Source organism: Patiria miniata, unplaced genomic scaffold, assembly GCF_015706575.1.
Source record: "Patiria miniata isolate m_02_andy unplaced genomic scaffold, ASM1570657v1 HiC_scaffold_14, whole genome shotgun sequence".
In the NCBI taxonomy this organism is placed as follows: domain Eukaryota; kingdom Metazoa; phylum Echinodermata; class Asteroidea; order Valvatida; family Asterinidae; genus Patiria; species Patiria miniata.
Window position 1 is genome coordinate 13,993,160 of NW_024037052.1, and position 8,100 is coordinate 14,001,259.

The following is an 8,100-nucleotide window of genomic DNA, read 5'->3' on the forward strand; positions in this document are numbered from 1 at the left end:
AATACAGATATCTTTATTTCTAAACGAGATATTTCTATTCCTAATAGATATATCTCTCCCTCTAAAAGTAATACTGATAAAGATATCTGTATTAGATAGAGATATCTCTATTTAAAATATTTGGGGATTAAATATTAACTTTGCACGCCATCCATAAAAATATTTGCATATAAAATGGTGGCACGAATTTAGCATTAGCAGTAATACCAATCGTTTCTATCATCATTAGCAACACCTGAACCACAAATCCTGTGTGTATAGGATGCGTGCCTGAACTAACCAGCACACGCAGGCCGTCCAATTCCAGAGATCGAAATCCGTGATTCAACAATCCGGCCAGCGCCTCTCCCCGACGGTAACTCGGTCAGTGGGCTAATCCCCCACCAGATGTACTCCAATTTCCCTCCAGAAATATCACATCAAACCCCCGGCCTGGTCACGGGCAAGACAAGAAATCGATTCGGCGGTATTATCTGACGCGATGACCCTTCCGCATCAACGACAATCATAATGTAAATGAAAATTGAGATTACGCTCCGCTGCCGGTATTTTTTTGACCAGTTCTGATGGCATTTATTCTCGTTTCTCAAATTTCGTAATTGGATGGACCCATTAAACCGGACAAGAGGTAGTCAGGTTGATCGCACACCTTGCGTAGTATCGAAGACAGGGAAAATCGAGATTTCGCTTGAACCTAGATAGCCTTTAATCGACTGAAGTGACAGCGATATCATTTCTCGTGCATGCAGATTTGCACTACAGTATGTCCCCCAAAAAGTGTCTGTCTGACTATTTTTGAGATAACTACAAAACCATGAGGTCAATTTGGAAAAAGTTTGGTTGTGCAGTTACTCCTAAGCCTTGGCCTCAACCCCTATGAGTTTCATGTAATTTAAGTCACGCAGCACTGCCCAATTGTCAGTTGATCACAACAACATTTTTGACCATGTGGCCAAGTTCCTTGCCTTATTCAAATCCTTGATGTTGTGAAAATGACCGCTGCAGTTGGGATTGGAATCATTTGCCTAGCTGCCAGTTATCGTGGCAAGACCCCAGTTTAACGGCAAATGATTCCAATCCCAAACCACATCAGCCTTTTTTTCACAACATGCATGCAGGATTTTATACAGCTTACTTAAAACAGCACTGAAATGGATTAAGGCATGGAACTTGGTCACAGTGTCCAAAAATGTTGTTGTGATCAATTGACCATTATGCAGTGAGGCGTAACTGAAATTCAATAAAACTCATACGGGTTGAGGCCCAGGCTAAGGATCCAGGAGTATCTGCATAACCAACAGTTTTCAAAATTGACCTCGTGGCTTTGTAGTTATTTTAAAAACAGTCTGACGGACATTTTTTGGGGGGACATACTGTAGAGCATTCTTATCAGTGGATAAAATTTAAAAATGACAACTTTGTAATCAGATTGGGGAGCCAAGTTTTCTAAAAGGCAATTCCAACATCCCAAGCATTGTGTCGGAGTGTTATATAGTTGACTCCTATTTCGTGTAAGCGAGTTTCATGCTAAGACAACATAGAACTGCATCTATTTGACGAGTCTACCTGTCGATAAGAACATAACGCCTACCCTTCGTCAAAATTTGACATTTCAGAATGATATTAATTCCCTTAATTTACTTACACTAATCACAAGCTCAATTCACACAAAAGCTAGTCGTACAAATGAGACAAAAATTAATACTGTCTATGATACTGTATTCAAAATAAAGTACCATAGTCAAAACAAACCATATGGTTCCCTACATACTTTAAGCAAATTGTATTTGGTAAGTGCAAAAACTAGTTCAATGTCTGCTCAGAATTACGACTGGCTTCAGTTTTATCGTTTGTCATCAGATGTGTTTACACATTAATAACTTCCATTTTCAAACTTTGTTTGCATGCTATAGGTCCCGATGGGGAATTGTACTGGCAAGTGACGAGGCACAAGGGCCAATGTTCACCCCCACAGTACGTTTGGAATTCATCATCGACCGAGCCACTCAAACATCCCTACGGGAACGAACTTGGCTTCGCATTGACAACAGCTGGTAGCAACATGTATGGCATCATAATGTGTGATTGGGTCACCAGCGCAGATGACGTCACGTAACACTCAGTACTAGTTCATTGGGAACTAGGAGTCGTGTGTGCGACTGTCGGCAATTGATATTCCAGGGTGGTATCAGCCACGCGTATAATCATGCCACGCGCTTTTTGCTGTCTGCAGGAGTAAACGTTTGTGTATAATTTGTGAATAATACATTATCGTAACTGAAGCACAACCAAAGTTTTTATCATTGAATAGTGTGACTGCGATATGTTTGGGAGGCAAGGGAAGTAAAGACATCAATCCCACTTTGCCAAAGTTTTCGCATGAGCGCCATGGCAATCCAACAGCTTTGGGCGTGTTGGCCCTCCACGAGAGGGTTATTTGTGTTACTCTGCAGGACTACAATGCCTCTCCACGCTCTAATGAACACACCCCTGCGTGTTTTGACACTGGTGCTGGGCTACGGGGTTTGGCGGGCACATTGTGCATCTATTCAGGGATCGGCATCGGACGTGGAGTCCCAACTTCAAGACTACTCGTACAGCGCCAGCGACCAAGGATCACTAACGGGGCCCAAGATGAACGGCAACCCAGAGCCCGGGGATAAAGTCCCTGGTTTCAGGTACAGCTATAACTCTGTGGCTACTCAGAAATACATGTACGAAGGAGTGATCATCTGTCTGCTTGCTGTAACGGCATTTATCGGCCTCGTGGTCTGGGTCCTCAAGTCTAACTTTGAGGAGAGACAGACTCGCCGAATGCGACGGGAGGCATCCCTACGGGATAGGAACTCCAATGTCAGCCCTCTCATGACACCTGATTCCGAGGAATCATGACACACGGAAACGGAAATGAACAAACTATCAACTGCAAATCTCTGTATATAATCAGTTCCATCATGTACCTGCTTAATATACGTGTGTATTTGGGAAGGCAGCGAACGTGATACAAACAGCAACAGTATAGCTTGTGTTTCACAACAATGTTGGATATTTTACCTTCATGTTTCCCACCGATTTCCCACGCTTGTATGTGACTTCTTCGTCTCTCACCTCAGCTGAATTCGTAATATCGCATTTGACTTGTATATTAGTCAGTTACATTGATTTTACATGGAGCAGTACCACGTACGTGTAGTGATTATGCAGGAATATCGCCAGTTGTCTTTTTGCAGTGAGCACTCCCCATAATACGCAACAAGTGTTTGCAAGTTAAACTTTCAATTCATCGACTGTTGATTAAACTAAACGTTCGGGAGCCATTGAAAATATAGGGTTGTGTTGCACGATTCACAATGGCGGTGAAGATACGGTTCATGCCACGTTTTGTTGATTGTGCTGTATAGTTCTGCTAAGCCCAGGCAGTGTAAACACGGCACACGAATCAATACAAACTGCATAAACACATACGGACTGAGTTATAGTGTTTACTGCACCGTCCAAAAGTGCATCGTGCTATTCATCAATGGAGTCACGAACAAACAAACTTATGAAAAGGTGAAATGTAACCGGTATTGCAAAAGAAATAGGAAAACACGAGTTGCTGCTAAAAACACGAGTTGCTGCTAACACAAGAAACTGCGTTACCCTCAAAATCACGAAACTTGTTTCTTTTCTTCTATTAAACTTGTATTCTTCAAAACAAAAGTCCTGCGTCACGAGCCAAAAAACTTCATGCGAACTTCACCACTAAATGTGTCGACTAGCTACAACGCATCCATGTTGCCATTCGTCAGAAAATGTTCCAAACTGGAAATCTCGACAGCCTCCAGGGCGCACAAAGTCGAGCGTCATTTCAAAAAAAGTCTGGTGCCCGTCACTCTTCTTAATTTCACTCACTTGTCGTCATGGAATTAGACAACATGGCCGCTTACTGCCCCACTTCCTGCATTGACAATTCAGTGACAATTTACAAAAAAACAATCACCCCTGTAGTCTGGAGAATCTTCAGTGCACAGTGTCATTTCTTACTGGGTGAGTCCAAGTCAAGACTTGCTCATTGCTTTAATAATGTAGGATCAATTATGACTTTCCCCGTCCGCCTATATACACACGGCTAGCGGCGCCACATCTGACAAATCAAATCTCGAAGCAAATTGGATTGCAGACGTAAGGATGGAAGAACGCGTTAGGCCACAGTACCAGTCCATGCTAAATCCCTGGGACTCGGTTCAGCGTACTCGGCCACCGCTTCGTCCATTACGAGTGGTCGTCTCATCAGTACCGACTGTGACGTATGCAGACTCATCCTCCTCGTGCCCGTATCATATGTTATCACGTTGTAGATATGTCAACACTTCACGACGGCTGGTTTTAATTAGCCCAGAGGCCTTGGGAGTGACCTTATGCTGAGGACATCATGTGTGTAAGCAATTATAGCATGTTAACTGGTCGCTAACCGTATTCCTTAAATCTCGGTTTTAAGATGGGATATACAAATATTGACCGTTTCAAAGTACATGTACATGTACATACACTAACGTCCCAAGGAGATCCCTGAATCGTTTCAAACAACATATTAATTTGAGAGTTCCACAGAGTATGTTTAGAAGAAACAAGTAAAATCAAGTAATGTTTGTTTATGACACCCCAATATGTTGAAATAAGGGTATACCCGTACAATGAAGTAACCAATCGCATTCATACTTATTCAATAGTGCCAAATATATTTTCTTTTGTTGAAGTGGAAGGCCTATCCTACTACTATGGTATCAGCCCACCACTCTATAAAGTTGTCCTCGACATTATGCCCCTTTAGAATCCGAGGTGGACTTACAAAGAAAATCTTTGTTACACGTAGGTGTAAAGACGAATTTCAAAGGAGTATCGATACAAAGGGCCTCCTCAGTGCTTCTTTGCATGTGAGGATTGAACAAGGAAAGGGCCTCAGCATGCTCAGTGTCCTTTCGATGGTTGAGCACTTAAAGTTTCACCATTCGTGCTCATTTGAAATCCGTTCAGACAATACGTTGAAAGCAGTCCAGTTATACAATGATATCTCTTATGGGTTTTTTTACGATAAAAAGATATCAATATCTGTGTATATACATGCACTGTGTAAGTGGTTGCATGGTGTTGACGAGCATAATTTGTGGAGTTGCTAAGCACACTAAAAAGTTTTACTGACGGCAAAACAGGTCTGATCACCAACCAAATCTCATGCGAATGTGATGCACAGATCTGTTGCTTGTGGTTCTAGACTGTGCAACTGCTCTTTGCTCATGAATCTGCTAAGCGACGTGTTAAGCTGAGCAGCTCCACGAAGTCGGTAAGCTCGTATTCGGCTTGCTATGCAGAGCAGTGCTAAAAGAAGGAAACCCACTTCTGACAGCAATTTTCACCTGCTTGTTGAGCACATTTCAAAAATTATATTTAATAGTATTAAAATATTGATCTTTAAACAGTTGTGACGAAAACATTATTACAAATGCATATTTTGTCTCTGAGATATGGTAGTTTAAAAATGTCATGTGCCAAACCTGTTTGTCCACGGACGGCTTTATTCCATTCTCTTGACTGAGCTCCGGAGCTTGATTTGAAAACAAAATAAACACTTCACTATAGACTTACACGTCGAAGACAGTCGGATTTTGGTGACTTGTATTTAAATTAGTATAACATTTTTCTTGCGATTTTTTTAAAGATTTTTTCACCACGTATAGTTGAAGAGCTATACTTCACTACATTATAAAAAAAAAACAGTTGAAGTAAGTTAAGTAGGCCTAAGTATGTTACAATTCCTGTCAAAAGTGGGTTTCTTCTTTTTGCACCACCCTGAATACGCATATCAACTTGGACACGTTCAAAGGGAAACATATGTAATCTCCAATCATTTTGATGATTTTGGCCTTCAAATTAATTTTGGCCTTCAAATTAATACCTATGGTGCATTTAATTAGATGTAAAAAAAAAAGGCCTTTGATAAGTCATCTTTTTTTTCAAGGAAAACATATTTCATCGATTCATTACGCAATTATGACGTCAAATTTGTTATACACATACATGTATTTCTGACACTATAACGTGTAAAATAGAGTGAAATAACCTTAAATTCTGATTCAAATTTCATTGATATTATTCATTCCAAAACGTGGCTATTGTTTTATGGGACTGCATTGCTTGTGTTGTATGCTGGTAAACGGAAACGAAACCACCATTACAGATTTGTATCATGTAAATATGATATTACACAGTTATCACGTTTCTTTTCGCTTCAACGATCAGCACAAAGCTATAAATAACACTACAGTATAACCTTCGCATATACGATCGTCAGAAGTGAATGAATATGAAGTTTCATAACATTACCTTGCAAAACATAAGCTGGATTTGTTTTGAGTAGAGAGGGACTCTATCGGTAATAAAGGCGTATATTGGAGTACGCGACAACCCCTTGTTTCAGGGCAAGTCCAAGAATTCGCGCACGCTATGTCCCATACGTAACGAAAGTGTAACCCTCTAAGATATTCATGGATTTCAGTGCTTTTTATTCTACAAGGAAAATACCCACAAGAATTTGTATGTTATTAGTCTTTGCGATGAATTAAAGAAAACATGGCGTTCCGTGTGGGACAAAAATAGACCTTTTCTTGGACTTTCCCATCATCAATCAGCGAATTTAAAATATGGGGGAAACAACTAAGTGAAAAATGATTGCGATATTGTTGATGAATCATTTTCATATCATGCCAAACTGGGAATTCTGAACACCGCAACTGGTTTCGTCAATTGCACTGCTGGCTCATCAGTGCCAGTAGAAAAAAAAAAATCATTGGACCGGCGCCATTCTGTGGTTATGATATTCAATATTTTGCAGCCTGTATGAAAACTCGTAATACATTTGTACAGTATTCTGATAATTGCATACAATGTATGACTGCGGAAAAAGACAATGACAACAATTGGTGTAATGCTTCTCCAATCAATATGAGATAAAGCGATTAGTTTGAAAGAGAATGGTATATTATAAGTGTTAATTAGTTTCCGCCCAACACTGATGATTTGTTTTTTCTATAGGCTTATCTACATCAACTGAATTGAAGTTAAATGATTCCATGGAGATGCGCCAACGAACTTATGAATTAACAAAAGCGGAATTTAGGAACGAAGTAACCAATTTAGCGGGAGAAGGTCAAGTTCCCCGGATGTAATTATTCCAGTTGTTATCTGCGATATCATTATCAACATAACTGACGATTGCAAATATCGACAGTGTCCTTGAATTCATAATGTCAATGAGCAGTATGGTTTGTTCGAGTACACAGCGTGACAACCATAAAAACAAATTGCCGAAGTTTGTATCATTATTGTTATATATTTTAATGCCCGTGTATCCTATTCCACCGCTCATTTGTAATTGTAAATGGGGAATCAAAATAATATCTTTCGTTTAGGTTTTTTTTCTTTTCTTTAATGTATATTATGTGACTACACACTGTAATATAAATAGACCTATTGAATTGTGGAAAGAAATGCTTTTAAGCTTATGTTGCCTACAAATGAATTTTGTATTCCTTCATCACTGTAATAGGATTAAACAAATGGTTTTTTTTATAATTCTAAGTCGACTCCTAATATTTGCTGGTCCTTTTCAGTTGTATCAGTTGTCTGCGGTTGTTGTTGTTGTTGTTGTTGTTGTTGTTGTTGACGACACACACTCACGCTTGACATTTGTAAGATTGATCAATTTCCTGTTTGTTTTGTTTTGATAGACATCCTGTAGCAGTATTTGGCGTGGGTTTGCAAAGGTCGTATACGTACGTGGGCAGGCTTCACAACAAACATCAGTAGTGTGTGTAATTTCGTGCACACAGGGAAATGGCTGATGTTCTATTGACTGAACACAATACATTATTAAGCCTCCGCTCGCCCGTGATTTGACACGGGATCAGTTAACTCTATGCTATTTCCAATTCATGAAACTTAAAGTTGACAATCTTTCTTATCATAATATTGCTTCTACTGCCGTCTTATTTACAGACTCTCTCGAGGAATTATTAATGGTGTGTGTTTAAGGGAGGTGAATGTTACATGCGATGGCAGCAT

The 8,100-nt window shown here is 39.9% G+C and overlaps 1 long non-coding RNA gene across 1 annotated transcript in view; it reads left to right on the forward strand.

Moving 5' to 3' along the window:
- LOC119722171 overlaps positions 1 to 5,427 on the forward strand; it is a 32,293-nt gene extending 26,866 nt beyond the window's left edge. The window contains exon 3 of the long non-coding RNA XR_005270425.1: positions 1,914 to 5,427. This is a non-coding gene — a long non-coding RNA (uncharacterized LOC119722171). The remainder of the gene's footprint in view (positions 1 to 1,913) is intronic.
- Positions 5,428 to 8,100: the final 2,673 nt, after the last annotated feature.